Source organism: Patagioenas fasciata, chromosome 6 (genome assembly GCF_037038585.1).
Source record: "Patagioenas fasciata isolate bPatFas1 chromosome 6, bPatFas1.hap1, whole genome shotgun sequence".
Taxonomy (NCBI): Eukaryota; Metazoa; Chordata; class Aves; order Columbiformes; family Columbidae; genus Patagioenas; species Patagioenas fasciata.
In genome coordinates, this window is record NC_092525.1 from 19,914,504 (window position 1) to 19,931,253 (window position 16,750).

The 16,750-nt window shown below is 40.9% G+C and overlaps 1 protein-coding gene across 19 annotated transcripts in view; it reads right to left on the reverse strand.

Moving 5' to 3' along the window:
- The window catches only part of FGGY (FGGY carbohydrate kinase domain containing), a 309,381-nt gene that overhangs the window by 135,284 nt on the left and 157,347 nt on the right, over nucleotides 1-16,750 (reverse strand). For 14 of the 19 annotated variants that reach the window (XM_071810160.1, XM_071810159.1, XM_071810153.1 and 11 more), the window contains 3 exons: nucleotides 13,640-13,775; nucleotides 13,200-13,397; nucleotides 5,654-5,735 (listed from right to left, as the gene is read on the reverse strand). The gene's annotated coding sequence lies outside the window, so the exon portion shown is untranslated. The remainder of the gene's footprint in view (nucleotides 1-5,653; nucleotides 5,736-13,199; nucleotides 13,398-13,639; nucleotides 13,776-16,750) is intronic. The other 5 variants (XM_071810167.1, XM_071810166.1, XM_071810165.1 and 2 more) reach the window with 3 other exon arrangements.

The following is a 16,750-nucleotide window of genomic DNA, read 5'->3' on the forward strand; positions in this document are numbered from 1 at the left end:
CCCCCAAATATTCTACAGCAGGAAATCTCATAGCAAAAAGCTGTCTTGCAACACGTCTGGAGTTTTCCCACTTAGGCCCAGGCAGAAATACTGCGGGAACAACCTTGCTCAGGGAAAGATGAGTGTTGTCTTGTGGTCAGAGCACAGGGTTCGTGGTCGGGAGCTGTGGGTTCTCATTCCAGCTTTGCCATTGAATCATTTTGAGAGCTTCACTAGTCACTTTGTATTAGAACCAGTTAGTAATTTTCCGTTGGAATGATTTTCTGATGGAAATCACCACTTCTACAAAACTGGGTGAAAACTGACTTTCCAGTGGGAATACCTTGTGTCCAGGCGGGGTAAGAAGGGACATCACACCCAAACTGAAGTATTTGGAGTTTTCTTGTGTTAATCCAAATGTTTTGCTTTGATAGATTCTTTTCTCTTTTTTCTTTTTTTAAAATACCACTCTCCTGACTGTAATTCCAAGTCAGCTCATTGCAGGGTGGGAGCATGTGCTCTCACGCTCGGCTTTGCTCTCCGGGAGGTCTGCACCTCCTGGGCTGAGATGCGAATGTCTCTTTGGAGACGTGTACACCCCAATCTGAGTCAGACACCCGGCCCCTGGGAACAAACTGTGGTACAAGGATATCGCCCCGACCAAGGAAACGTGCAGTGGAAAGTATAAAATTCAGAGGCACAAACAAGCTGTTTCACGTTAGTTCAGTGACCCAAACCAAAGTACTGTGACTGTAGATAGACCAAAATGTTTTGTTCAACTGAAAAGCAGTAAAATGAAGCCCAGAGAAATGGACCTGAGTGTGCTTCTACTGTCTCTGTCTCTGACAGTCAAATCCTATAAACCTTTCCATACACATGCTGAGCTCCGGTTTATAGCTCTTGCTCTTCCCCTCCCCACTCTCTCCCTTCTTATTCCTCTGTTCATTAAAAACAAATTTCATTATTTCTGTCCCCCTTATATTCACAGACTGGTGACAATTTAATATAAATAATACTTGTCTTCCTTCCCCAGTGTATTTGTAGACACCATTTATATCCTTTCTTAACTTTTGTTTTGCCAAGTTAAACATTAATCATTAGATTTTCTTTCATAGCAGCAAGCTTTGGATTATCTAATCAGCTTTCTCTGTACTTGTTTCAGTCAGAATTCATCTTTTCTGAACATGAGAGTGATCATAGCCCAACATAATGTGTGATGTTCAAAGTGATATCTTGCTATTGACTTGTACAATGCTAATAATAATTCCCTGTGCACCCTTCTAGTTACAGACAGGGATCAATTTTGTCCTTTTTACACCTATATCACATTAGTACCATGATTTATCCAAGTCTTTTTGCTCCAATAAATAGCATTAAAAAAAAAAAAAGTTGTATCTGTAAGTACAGACAAATGTACAGACTTTCCTTAATACATTTTTCCATCTCACTACACTTCTCTAGCAATCACATGGTTTCTTTCCAAGGGGGTGACAAATGAAGATATTTTCAAGAACAGTTACAAGATCTCCAGCCTCCAAAATCAAAGTCCTAAAAATGCCTTTTTTTTTTTCATGAAAGAATTAAAGTTTAGATTATCACATATTTCCAAGACCACATGAGGCTTAATTCATCACTCCTTTGAAATATCCTGAAAGCTGAGGGTTAAGAGGTGTTATATTAGCACAGAATAATGATGATTAATTTGTGCCTTGTATCAAAAGCAGGAAGAGTAGATATGTGTGCAGTGAATCCTATAATTTCAAAATCTTTCTACAAGCTTGAAAATATCTTGTAGCCATATGTACCTTAAATGGAACACAAGACCACGTTTTCTGTTTAGAGTGTGGCTGCTGTAGTTCTACTTCAGATATTACTGCTTCAAAGAACCTCCCTCTTTTTCCAAGATTCTGGACAGATTCACTTAAAATATACCCTTTTGTCTTTTCATTACAGAGTAAATAATGAAAATTACATTTTAAATGTGCTTTCTGTGAGACTGGAACATTTGTTTTTTTTCCTGTATTAACAAAGGCCTATAAGGATACAGCTTCAGGTAGTGTAAATCAGCCTTGCTCTGAGCTGGCCTGCAGTCCTCTCAACCAGCACTGCAGAACGATTTACTGATTTTAGATGACAGTTGGCATCTTTGAAATATTCTCTTTTGCAGAACTAGACTAGATGTGACACTTGCTGGGGAAGAAATCTTGCATAAATCTGTCTAAAAAGACTCACTTAATCATATTACTTCACTAGCAGTGGTAACCTTTGGAGGCCAAAGTCCAGACAGGTTGAGAAATGGAACATGAGTGCATAAAGGTGACAATTCCATTAACTGCAATCAAAGAGAGAGGTGAATGGTGAGATAAAGACAAACGACTTGTTCTATAAAGAAAAGAAAATATGTGTGCAAAGGGGAAAGAGACAGAATGCACATTTTCCAGCCTTGTTGAGGAAATAAAGATACAGTCCCGCTTCACTGAGATCAACACAAAAACGTCTCTCGGCCTCCCTGGCTGCAGCTGCTGAGTGTTAGTGTGAACTGTCACTGCAGGAGTGCACATGTGAGATGCCCCTGGAAAAAAATACGTACAGGATGTTTTACTGAATTGCCTACCACAGCCATGCTGGAAGTACAAACACTGGGCCTGGCTTTGCAAGTTGACAGGGCATTTTGCAAAAAATAAGTAAGTGGAATTCTCAAATATACCAGATTCTCAGATATATCAGACAAGATCTTTCAGTCCACCAGGCTGCATTTCAACCCCAGAGGCTGAACAGAAACAGCTTTGAAACTTTGTTTTGGGCCTCAAATCAGAAAGCGTGGGTACGTATTATAACGGAAACTACCACCACAGTGGGGAAGAAAATACCAAAACAAAAAAAACCCACCAGTTCTTACACAGCCTCAGTGCCAAACTTCAGCACAGATAAAAAAGAGATTGTCAGGACACATTCTCATGCACTATCATTCAGTAGCATCGCTAAGACAACTTCACATTATCGTAGTTTTTTCCAAGATACAGGAATCTTAGAGACCAGCCATGCTGGCCACTGAGCTGCTTTGCAACACTGGAAATAAAGCCACAAAGGGACCTAATCTATTATCTCTCAACTCTTTCTAAATTTAAGCTAAAGAGGAAATGAATAATATAAAATCTATCTATATATGCAATCTCTTCTATTGTAACTTTCCCACTTATGTGTGGCATTTTCAAGAAATTCTATGCAGAAAACCTCCTCTGAGAAAGAACTTCTTCTCAGTGAGGGTAACAGAGCACTGGAACAGGCTACCCAGGGAGGTTGTGGAGTCTCCTTCCCTGGAGACATTCAAAGCCCGCCTGGACACATTCCTGTGCGACCTCACCTAGGCGTTCCTGCTCCAGCAGGGGGATTGGACTAGATGATCTTTTGAGGTCCCTTCCAATCCCAAACATACTGTGATACTGTGATACTGTGATAAAACCCAACCATGTACCAAAACAAAACAAGCAGATAAGCAAATTGTTTTACTTATAGAGGTGTAAATGGATATTTGAACATTCAAAAATTCCACTCACTTAGGTATTGATTAGCATACCAATTGAAGGAAAAAAAATATTTATAAAGGACCATGTAACATGTACGTGTTTAGGCAGTTCATACAATCATCTAAGGGTGGTTTTCAATCTCGTTTTTAAGCAGCAGTACAACACTGATATAGGAAATAGAAGCTGGGGAATACTGTGGATGAAACTCGGACTATTCATTCAGACAGGGAAATGGGGAAGTAAAAAACAACTGAATACAGTGACAGGACGGAATTTTTGAGTGTACTACAGGAAAAAAAGGAAATTTCCTTTGGGCAACTTCTTCTGTTTTTAACAGAGATGTTAAGTTATTGTTAGATACTAGAGCAGCTGAAAAGGGAAATCCCCATTTTACACAGCTTTAAATATAGCTAGAAAAATAATTTAGATTTTACCAATTCATGACCTATTTCCTACGTTTCGAGTAGCTCACCTTTTAATACAAAAGTCAGAAGCCGATACAAAGAACCACACAATATTTCAGGCTCCACCAAGATTCCAGTGCCTTGCCCAGGGCCTGTTGCTGCCCGCCCTCTTGGCTGGATACCAATATTCTTTTATTCTCAGAGGAGTCAGACTTCCAAAAAACCACTTGGCACCGGAGTCAGGGCTGCTCTGTTTTCCTAATGTTCACGGCAGGCAGGATGTTTTCTGACTCTGGTACCCAACAGTTGAGCATTCCAGACAGCACAGGGATTTTTCTTTCGAAACCGCACTGCCAATGCCATACAAGTAAGTGAAGTTCTGTGACACTGTGTGATGCCAGTGGGAAAATAGGATGACTTTGTTGCCATATGGTGATACACAAAGGGGAAATGCACCTGATTCTTGCCAGCCACCTTTATAAACTATCCTTCTGTGGTGTGAATGCTGAAGAAATTCCGGCTTAAAGTCAGGTTTACATCATCTGGGAAGACGGCCAGGTCTCCACAGAGTAGGTGAAGGAGAAGACAGATTTGGTCTGTGAAGACAGTGGACAGATTGCCCTGCAACTTTTGCATGTCCCTTTACCCTCCTTAAATATTAGCAATATGACTTTATTATTAACATTTATAGTCAATTAATTCCTGAGACCACTGATACCAGGGCTAACTCCAGCCGTGCAGCCTTTGCCTGGTGGAACAGAAGGTGCTTTAGTGAGGGCAGGACTCCTCCTGGACCAGAGCAGACGCGATGCCCTGCTTTGAGTTGCCAGAGACATCCTCTATCATAACTCCATGGCAAAATGCAGATGTGCAAGATCGTGAAATCACAATCTGTTGAGCTGGAAAAGAATTTCACAAGCCAAGCTGTGAAAATCTGTCAAGCTCCTTAAATTTCACAATACCTTACTTCTCATGAAAAATAACGGAGGTTAAAGATTTTTCTGCAACATCCTTTCAAGACTTTTTTTCCATTGAATATAACCAGTTTACATGAAGCAGTTTGTTACAGTGGTGAAATATCATACAGTGATGCCAAAATGCAGTCAGCGTGGAGAAGGGTTGAAGAAGGCTCAACCATACTTCAAGCAGTGTGTCCTGTCGCCGTGACTGGGACTTTCTACAAAAGGCAGATCCTGTTTTGCCCTTTGAATTCTGAAACTACTGAACATGGTCATGGCAGGCAAAAGTACAATCAGCATTTGTTAATTCATAAAAAATATAACTGTCGGTTCTCCAAGGGTAAGATTGTTAACTGGAATCTGGACTTCCCAGATTATAAACAACACACAGCCTTTCTGATGAACTCATTGCCAAATGTACAAATGACGTTCTAAATCCAGCACTGCAATATTTAAAAATCTTAAATATGACAGGGGCTCATTCAAGTACATTAAAAAATGTTTGTAGGATCATTTTGCCACCTGCAAATCATACACAAACCAAACAGCCACAGAAACAGGGATAAAATCACCATATATGTAGCTAGTTCCTATAGCAGTTATATTTTCATGCTCTGTATACAACCCAAAGCAAATTGTCTGCTTATAATTAAAATATGATACAGTTTCCAAAAGTCTTGCCTCTAGGGAGATAATTTTATACCACAGGGCAGATACAGCCCTGGTGTAGTATTTCTGATTTTCATGGAATTACACCATTAAAGAATTTGGCCCAACATCTTACCCGCACTGATGCAATTTGACTCTTAAGGGACAGTTATGGGGTTTCCTCCTAACTCAGGCCAAGCTTCTGGAACAAGGAAAGTCTGTAAAAGAAACCGTTGGAGGGATGTTTTAGTCTGGCATTTAGGAACATTCAAAAACGTCACAGGATTTAGTTTGTACATCTTACATATCAGAATTTCTTGCTTTTTTTCCTTCCTTACAGATACATTGCCAGTAGGTGGTCTCAGCAAAACAGGACAAAACTCAAAGAAATGTAATGAAACAGTTTTAGACAGCTGTAAGTAGAAAGACATTCGTGGGTCCAGTTAATTCTGCTTAATCTTTGTTATATAAATTTATTTTACAAACTTAATGTATTGCCTGAGCTTGTAATATATGATTAACAGAATGTCTGCATCACTCAGGACTCTGGAGAAAAATGTAAGATGTTAATTTTCCAACACTTTAGGTAGCTTTAAATATTTTGGACATGACTGATATCACCTAGTGGTTTGGATTTCTGCTTTGCATGACACATGGAAATCAGAGTATACACACTGATGTTGAAAATTTCTGATTTCTGTGCTGAATCAGAGAAAAAAGAGCTGTAACACTTCCCTCCTCCTGGAGCTAACCTGCTCTTTCCTAAAATCATGCAGCTTCATAGGTCATGGCCCAGCAAACAGGAGTTTCCCCAGGTTTTCCTGTCAATGCTACACGTACCGGGCACTGTGAGGTGGGGAAGAGATGCAAACAATGGAAATGTGATGCTGTCAGAGGTCTGGGGGAGATTATTCCATTCCCTCTGTAGTTGTTTGAGCTTCCCAAACAGCAGGAAGCAGATGCCTTGGTTCTTACTTAAGGCTTCCTGGGAAAACCAACACTGTTTCAAAACCATATCAGAGCCAAAATTACGGAAAGATTAATCAAGTTTGGGTCAAGAGGGAAGAAGAATGTGATAGCTTTTGTCAGCGGTGAACTGATAAATAATGTACCCAATGTTGAGCTCTCTTACGAGTCAGAATACTCAGTGTAGCACAATACAAACATAATACTAGAAAGAACGTGGAAAAAGATGATAAACATATAGAACCATCAAAGGTACATTTTAAATTTACTACTTGCATGTTTACACTAATCTGACAATCCTAAAACCTTAACATAAATCAAATGGATCAAATGCTTATCTGTAAATTAAAACATATAATCTGTGCACAGAAGCCAGCTGCGATGCAGAGTCTCTTCCAGTGCTAAGCACAAGCAGCAGAAGAAAACGGCTTTAAGCATTCTTTAAGCTCACATTCTGTTTGCTAACCTTTGGATTTTACAGTTTGTCTTTCTGAAGTAATGATAAAACCATCACAGCTGTAATTAACTCTTTGAGTCATTGACCAGTCTGAAAAACTGAAAGCAAGACATAACAAAAATCAGAAATAATTTTTTGCCATTTCTGTCAGCCACAGCTAGGAAATGTTGTTAGAAAGCAAGATAAACAATTAAGGAAAGAAATAAATGGTAACTTCACTCTTATTTTAGGCTATTTTATGTCTGATTGTTTCAAAAATAGGAGAAGTATGAGACTGGGTATGTAACTCCACCCTCTCCAAGAATTGTCGGGATCATTGTTTACAAGTGTGATCCAAACAGGAGAACAGTTTCCTTACCTACAGTACATTCTAGTAATGGAAATATCAGGGGATGTTACTGCTGTAACTCCAATTTCTACCCCCAAAAATCTTAAGGTAAGCTTTGAAGAGCTGGGAGGAGGGAGAAGCAGCTCTTACTGAATGAAGCAAGTTCTCTAGAATACACCTATTACTTTCGACCACCTATTACAGTCGATCTGATCAGCTAGTGCCGTGCTTCAAGTTTACGTAGGTTTTTTCTCTTACTTTATTGGTTTTAAATTAACTGGCAGCTAAAATTTTCATCTAAAGCTATTTTGTATGCATTTTCCACATTAAAAAAAATGCCCATCCACAAACTATTTACTCAGAACTAAGCTTTAGGAAGTCACCTTGACATGGGAGGAAAAATATCTGTTAGACTTAGTTTGTTTTACATATGTTAGTAGAGGGAAAGAAATCCCAGATAGAGTTGTGGATGTGCCTGTTTACCATCCCTTGAGAAAATCTACGTTCTAAGTCAGCTCTGTAGTACTTGTGTCACTGAGTTTCTAACGGTGAAAACTGACACCAGTGCCCTGATCTACATAGCTTAAAATTTTCAGCCAAGAGTAATGTCTTACTTCAAAAGAAAGATCTTTGGACTTAAGACTTCAGCTGCTCCATCTTGAGTTAGGGAACTATTTTTCTAATATGCTGCCAGTGTATTTGGCTTCAAAAGTGAATGAACGCAAGGGAGAAAGTTGAATGTACAGCAGTTAAAATATATGGAGGTTTTGGGGTTTTGGAACATCAAATCCTTCAGAGTACAAAATATTTGCAATTTGGTATTGCAAGCCTTTCCCTTCCCACTGGAAAGTTAATTTCTCATGGAGGAATACATTGCTCTCAGCCAATATCACAGGCTGGTCATGTTCGTGCTACATTAACTTATTCTCAACCAAAAGAAAATTAGTGTCGCTTGTGGTCAGGGCTGTCTTTGTGAGCCTGCTCTCACATATCACATTCCTATTTAAGGGAATCAATGCAGAGGTTGAGACTAAGGCTAAGGATCGCAGTGGCATTCTCGGCCTTTTAATCACAGCCTTTTCAAGGTAATCCATATTTTAGCAGGGACCCATAAATGTTCTCTTCATTTGTAACCTGTTCCCAGAATTATTCCACAGAGCTATGATCACGGGGGCTCACTGACTGCGAATCCTCCCAGCCCAGCTCCCAGCAACGCATCTCAGCCCTTTGCAGCCTGTTTAGCTTGCAAAAACCCACACCGGTACCCAGGGTTGAGTAAAGATGTTCTTATTACACCCACTCAATGTCCTTAATAGTGGGTCACAGGAAAGCCAGGGATGAAACAAGCTATTCCTTTTGGTTCTTAAGGTGGTGGATCTATAAGCTCCGGTTCTATGGGGGTATCATCTGCTCTTTGACAACTTCCCACATTGCGTTTCAGCCAGGAAGATGGATGTACCTTAGTTAAAGTGAGTCATTCACTGAACTCAGGCCAAACTTTGAAGCAAATCTGGGCCAGTTTACCGCCTCAGGAGGAAACCTGGGGTTTGCATGAATTAGATGTGAAAATAAGCAGAGCCTGACTGACATCTTCTCTGAATTCCAACTGTAAGGGTAAAACCCAGCGGGCATGAGCCTCAGGCATGACAAAAATGAAGATGGGAAAATGAGGCTTCCTGTCTCCCCTCCAAGAGTATGAGAGACACGTGTTACTCAGGACTTAGGGTAAATTGTTAAATTATTTATACACTAATTAAGTAATGTTTATAGAATGTCTTACATATGTAAATTGCTGTAAATATGCTTACATTTTTCCTGCAGTGTCCAATTAAATTAACTTTTATTTTAGAGCAAAACAATTCCATACCAACTCGTCACACCAGTGCTTTAGCCAGGCAGCTTTTTAGCTAATGGTCCCAGCTCAAACTGGGATATTGCATTTCTCTATGGAAAATTCTGTGCTGGTTTGTAGTTCTTTCAATTCCATCACAGATCTCATTCTGTTTAATGACAATTTGATTTTGCATTGCAAGACCCGGATGTACATTAGGAGGTTACAACCTTTCCATTTATCTCTTAAAGTAACTATTTTTTTCCCCAAGTTCCATCAGGTTAAAACAGTTAGCAATTTTTCTCCTTGAAGTGTCCCTTCAGCTTGGCCAAGATATATAATAGATCAGTGTAGCTACAAATGCATTACAACATTAGTCATCAATTAGTTTTAAACCATCGCTGTAATATATCATTTATCTAGCTTGCTGTAGCACTATTGTGAACATTTAATTTTTTAAAGGCATCTTGATTTTTTAACCTGACGGCTGCATCCCCCTTTTGTCTCCTCCACAGACATCTCCTTAAGGAACAATAAAAATTAGATTTGTTTGACCTGCACTCAGGGTTCGTTTAAGCGAGATGGATTTTAATTGCTCTGCCTAGTCTACCAGACAGCTTTTATGTAATATTCCAGACATTTACGCACTGTCTTTTTCCTTGCTGTAAGCAGGTGTGTGTGCCCACAAATGCCTGTGAAGCAGCTCTTACAATTCATTTCACATCTCCGACAGTCCTCTGGGAAATTGCTTACTCTGAGATATCACTGGCATCAAATTAAGGTCTCCAGTCATTGACACTTCGTTCCTTCTAATACCATTGCCTTTTGTCTTTAAGATTCAACTTTTTGTGTGGCTAATTCCAAAAGGACTTTGCTGAGGACTGTGTTCCTTGCGCTTGCATTGTCACCATCCAACACAGGTGACTCACTTCTGCAACTCCCAAGAGCAAGAAGGCATACAGAGCATTACCTGTCTCTCCCAAAATCCACATTGTCCTTCTACCATTTGCAATACATTGGACTTAGATTTATGATTTTAAAAGGTTTGGAGCATAAGACAACCAAGACAGAGAGAAGCATGTCTGTGCCACAGACGTTCAGTATCTTGAAGGATCTCCAACTCCAATTAGAAAGTCACGCGAGGAAGTTATCACAGCATTGACTCAGAGCCTGAAACACCCCGACTTCTCTGCCAGCTTGGAGGAGAGGCAAAATGAGCTCACATTTGCCCACGATGAACCTGATTTGCTCCAGCTGCTCTAGCAGGGAGAGGAGAACCTCATGGGGAGAGTTCTCTCCCTGCTGACTCTCCTCTTCCACGGGTGATACAATCTGAAGATGAGGTCCTCTAATTTTCCTGTTCTTCCCATTCCTAAAAAGGAAGATTTGGCTGTCCTGTGAGTTACCAAATCAGCACAAAAAAATGGGCCTCCTAAGCAGTTATTTGTGCCTACAGCTGGTTCTGGTCTGCTCTCTGTTGGACACACACATGTACTTAATTCCCATTTGTGCTGGATGCCTATTAAAAGAACAAATCTGCAAGTGAGGAGGGTCTTTTTTACCATGTCAATGGAAGTGAAATACGTAAATCTCCTGCATGCTGAGGGCTATCGTATGCTTAAAATGCTTGGGAGAACAGCTGTGTAAAAGAATAAGCAGTTTGTATTCTGCTGCAAAGTGTCACTGATCCAACACGCTAAGCTGATCCGCATGTTGTACATTGTGCTTGCTCCATTATACTGCCTACTGCTTCCATGTGTGGGCAATTCAACATGCATAGCATTTCAGACAGCACAGAAAAAGGGACAAACTGGCTTCTTTCACCGCAGTATAACCAGCATGGTTCACAGCAACAAGGGACCATTGGACTGGAAAGAGCAATTCCAGTTAGAGGCCCCGTGCAGCAAATGGAGGTGGAGATCACGGTGGAGACTCCTTTCCTTAAAACTGAGCGGAATTGCACACTTGACCAAAACGCACAGTGCATCTTCGAAGCGCAAAGTACAAGTGCACAGCTCAAGGCATTCACCTTCCACCTACCATGGTTGAGCCGGCACCCAAGCCCCAGGATAAACCACACAGATGGTTTCCCTCCAGACAAAAGAGAGATGCAGCAGAACATGTTAGATACCAGTTACGGCATCAATGGAGGAAATTCAAGTGTTACACTGAGAGAAGCTGTAACAGACATTTACATGATATAGAAACTCTGAATATAGCAGTGACATCAGGAAAGAGATGAGAGGTCTAATGCACTTACTTTGCATATGGACACATGATTCTTAATTTCATATTCTGTTGGTTTTTCTTCTAGGGCTTTTATATCCATCAATAACACACACCAATATTTTTTACTTTGCTGACAGAAGCAGTGAAAATCAGAACCCATTTATTTAGTACTGAACAAAATCAGAAATAAGAGTGGGCTTCAACACTAGAATACACATTTCTAAAACTCCGAAGACCAGATGCAGCAGAGCTGGAACACTCAACAGCTGTAATGTGCACCGAGGAGACACATTTGTTCAAGAAAAGCCATATTATTTATATTAATTGGATGTGTCCAGCTCATCCTGAGTCCACTTAAGCCTTGGCAAACCTCTAGCTCCAAGGCATAACAGAAGTATTAATATGGATATTCTTCTATATTATCCCATTTACATAACGACTCCCACCTTTTGCAGCCTAATACTTATTCTTTGGAACACAGAGATCTATTGACTCATATCTGGACTGGGATGCCAAAACCTCCTAAATTTAGAGATGTTTGGAACAAGAGAGTTTGGTTCAGGCCCATCCACGACAGCAAATTAAACACAAGTCATCAGCTGTGCAAGTGACATTTTCAGCATGTCTGGAACCTGGCGTGAGCTGACATTCTTTCTCTCAGTAAGATTTACAGAATTTGCGCATTGAAAAGTATTGAGGTAAACTATGGTCTGAGGGCCAAGTGCATAAATTAGACCTGTCCCCTCCCTGCAGTAAATTACATGTATACATGCTGTAGGTTGGCTAACCACGCTTTTGGCAACTCCAACAAGTCTGTGTGAGTGTGTGTTAACAGAAGGGGAGTTTGTGTCATACTTGTGCATTTACATTTGCTTCTCTAAGACTTTGGTGCAAGGAATAAGTTGCACATCATTTTTTTCCCCTCCATTCACATCAGATACTAGATTAAACAGGCAGCAAAAAAAATTAATATTAAAGTGCTGGCACATATTGCACTATCTCAGCAGAAATTCTGTCACTTGTGCATCAGTTTGGTTTAAATTACGTAGATCAATTTAAGGTCAGCAAGAAGTGCTGGATTAGCACCCTGAGGGACTGAGGTACTCCCCTCATTCGCAGAACAAATCCAGATGAAGAAATGTCAATTAAAGCTTCATGCACAATGCTTCTTTCCTAAAGACAGTTATTTTTCCTCAGGCCAACCAAGTGCCCACCTGTTCCTTGAGCCCTTTGCTTATATAGCAAAACAAAATGACCAGCTGGCATGATGATACGGGGACTGACACTATCAAACTGCTTCTTTAAACACTGTCAAGATTTTTATGAGCTGCGTATTTGCAGTAGTCCATGTACCTGTGAAATAACTGAATCACTGTCTTCCATGTGTCAAAATTATGCCATTTCTGGGCTGTTCCATCTTCCCCTCACAGATCTACTGCATTTTAGGTAGAATGCATGGCCTAAAAACCCAAAAACGTGTTGCAGCTCAGACTGGCTCTTGGTGACTTCTACAAAAGTAATACAATGAATGCCACCAGGAAACCCGCACATTACCCCAAAGGGATGCGGTTTGCCCACTAAGCTTCCAACCTTTCAACCTGGATTATCTGTCTGAAGTATTTCTTGCTGATCTGAAAAAGTAGTAGAATTATTTTGAATTATTTTTAATTGAAGACTGAAAGCTTCACATAATCAGATGACATGAGAACTAGGGCTTACTGAAAAACAGAAAATGTGGAATGATTTTGGATTAAATCCCAAAAAAACTGAATATTGTGCATACACCTCCTGAATTTCCAGCAAATTCAGGCTCTTGCCAGGCTCCTCATTCAGCCCAAGCCCTCCTCTTGCAAAATTGCTTGGTGTCCCACCTTCCAGGCCGCCTGGTATCTCTGCTACTCTTTAACTTCTTTCCAGAAGGTCTTTCGACAGATCCACGGCATTCCAGCACTATGGCATTTCAGCACTGTGGCATTCCAGGGTGTCCCTTTGAGCAACCAGAGGATGTGTCACTTTGCACAATTTGTCCAGGCTCTTCCTACCAGGTCTTCAGTCCCTCTCAATGTCTCCTGTGTGGGGTGAAGGAGATGAACACAGAAGCAGTTGCAGGAGTGTTTGGACAGAGGGCCAGGGCTCAGTTCCTTCCCTTAAACCCCTGTGTTCAGCTCTTAGTAAGCAGAACTGTTGTTCCAGAAGTAAGATCCAGAAATTCTTACATTCCAGAAATGAAAGCTATGGGAAAGGTTTCCCTTCTTCGAGAGTTATTTTTAAAATTCTATCCAGGAAAACAAATTGATAGTTAGGAGCTGACCTGGGGAGTTGGCATAGTCTGATGAAGGGTAGCGGGGAGGAAATCCTGATGTCTGTCTCCCGGACAATTCTGTGCTCTCCTTCGGGCACGTTCAGCCCTGGTTTGCAAGTAGCCACTGGATGGGAGGTGGATTTACCTGAAGAGAGGAAAAAAGTGATGACAAATAGAGTGAGCTGCCAGCTCCCTGTCAGCACGTGACAGGAGGAGATGGAGCACCGCTCAGTGAAGCCTCTCTCTACAGCTCCAGAGCACCCAGCACTGCCATGCTGGGATCCACTGGCCCTCCAGCCTGTGGGGACAAAGCCAACAGCGCCTTGGGGATGAGTCTGCTGCTTTGGGGGTGATGGGAGACCAGTCCCAGAGCACCAGGACTGCTCACTGCAGCTCCATCCTTGGCTTTGCCCTCCTGTGCCCTCATTCACAGAAAGAGATCTGCTTCACAGTCCCTTCCCTCCTCTGCAATTAGGACTACACTTCACTAACAGCCCCCGAAACACAAGGGTGAATGCAATTCCCAGACAAGTGGCTCTGGAGGCTCTTTCCAATGTGCACCACATTTTAAAATAAATGTTTTCTCTTATGCCACTGCCTCCTACACCCAATAACAGAACAGCCTGGTTGCAACTACAGCAAACTCACAGTGGGAAATAAAACAGCAGAGAAGTATTCAGTGTTCACAGTAATACCCTTTACTATGATTTAGCAGAAATGTAGCTGGCATAGCCTGAATATTAAAAGGAAAAAAAAAAAAAGATATTTTGAGCATACTGCAGAAACTGCTGCTACAAAGTTATACAAATTCCAAACTTCTGTTTCTGTAAATAAAAATTTTCCAGGGGAGAACATACAGAGGAGACAGTCATGTGTTCTAGCTTGAGCTGGAATGAGGAAATTCAGGGTCTAGTCCTTTGCTACTTTGGCTCACTCGGCTTCCACTTTCCACTGTAAGACCAAAACAAATATAATAAAAATCACAATGAAAGCAATTGAAAAATATGTACATAATTATTTACCATGTCTTTGCATGCTTTGCATGTAAACAAGGGATTGTTCCTCAACCCACAATTTCAGTACCGATAGGGAATTAGAAAACAGGTAGGAGAACGGGAGTAAAAGCTAATTTGTGTAGAACTAAATTCGGTTCCACAGAAAAACAAGCTGAAATGTGTATTTAAGAGAGACTAAATATGCAAAGACTCAGAGCCCGGTGGAAAAAGTCAAGGAGTTCATATCAGGAACACGGGCTGTCACACAGAGGGAAGTATGGAAATAATTGTGGAAGAAGCTGAGAAATGGGTGGTGGACTGGCCTGGAAATACTGGTAGAGCTGAAGTCGATATCATGACAGGTGTACAAACGATGATGATGATTAATGTGTTTTCAGTTTGGACAGTGATGAAGCATGAGTCCTGCTGACTAAGGCTGAACCAGCCCAGACAGTGACTGTTAGACTCTGCTGCTCCAGGGCGAGATGCACGTAAACCCAGGCTGGACTGCCTCGGAAATAACGCAACCTCTCTGAGCGTTATCTGTGGATCTCAGCTACCTCCAAACCATTGCTCTGAGCCAAGCACCCGCCTGGGGAAGATATTGCTCCACAATGCTTTGATACAGCACATTTACCAGCAGGTTCAGCCAGTAATTCAGTGAAACATGCATTCAAGTCAATAATACAAACCCATGTGGGAATAACTGAGTCACACTGCTGCAGGAGTGGCAAACCTGCCCGGAGCCCAGCCCAGCCCAGAGCTCTTCTCTTGGCATCCACAGATGAAATTCTCCATCAGAAATGCCAAGCTCTGCCTCATCAGGGACAAATGTACTGCTTTGATCTTTAGACCCCACTTTATGTGGACATGCCAGATGAGGTTTCTTAAACACTCAGACATCCACAGGAACAGAAATATTAACAAGAATCAGTGCAGAGATATGTCACCTTGGAAAATGTAACTTCTTATGTCCCTTTCTGCTTTGGCAACTTTCAGCTGAGCTGGTTATATGGTTTGTTGAACTAAATTAGGGAAAGGCTAATTCAGGAACAAAAAAATGGAGCTGAAGAGGAACTGGGAAGTAAAATGATAGTCACCTACCGAGAGAAAAATATGTGATAGATGCCTCTGGCTGTAAAAATTTTAAGAGTATCATGAGCTAAGGTTACAAGAAAAAAGACAAAGACATAAAGAACAGCTTAACCCAACCATGGGAGAACAGCAAGAAAAGCAGCTGGTTCAGATATTCATGTTGACAAAACTCTGGCTGGTTACCATATACACCCTTCCCACCCAGAAATAATTTGGGTTGGAAGGGAGCAGAAACATCCCTTATTATTCTATATCATTAATTGCCAATTCTACTTAGTGTCCAAATGCCAGAACATTAACATCTGAATTCAGATATGGTGTGGTCCTAATCATGTGGAAGGAAGTGCAGCCTCTGCCCCACAGTGCACTGCTGAGGGTTCACGTGTGGAGAAGCATGACATGCCATACGGAAAATACCAGTCAAAATAAAACATTTTTATCTCATGTTAAGAGTTATTCACAGTCTCCCACTGGTGTCTGCCATACAACTAAGAAAAACTGAGGTTGTTTAAGCACTTTCTCGTCTCAGAGACTGCAAATGGGTGCCTATCCAGTTTTACTGCAGTCTGGTGGTGTCTTTCTGGATGCAACACACACATTTGGCCGTCTATGGATTCCATGGATGTTTTTAGTAAAAGTGGGAGGTTGTGCTACCAAAGGAGAACATGAGTCAAAGATGTTCTATCATCCATATCCTATTAAAGGTCAGAGAGAGCTCTTACCTCAGTGCTATAATGTGACCAGAAACTTAATTGAAAATATACGAAAAGGTTATTAATAAAGAGACGAAACCGTAGTAAATTTAATACAGCTCACAGAAGGACTTTGGCTGGAAAGAGAAGGTTATATAGATAGATAGATAGGCCTTTAATTAAGGTGTATTGCTAGGTTAAGTGTAAATTTTCCAAGCAAGCATGAAGATAGAAAACTGGTTATTGCTTCCAATTTATATTATAAAAATCAGTCATATTCATTTTACTTCCTGTGACAGCCCTACTTAATTTTAAGGTTCATTCAGTTAATTGGAAGA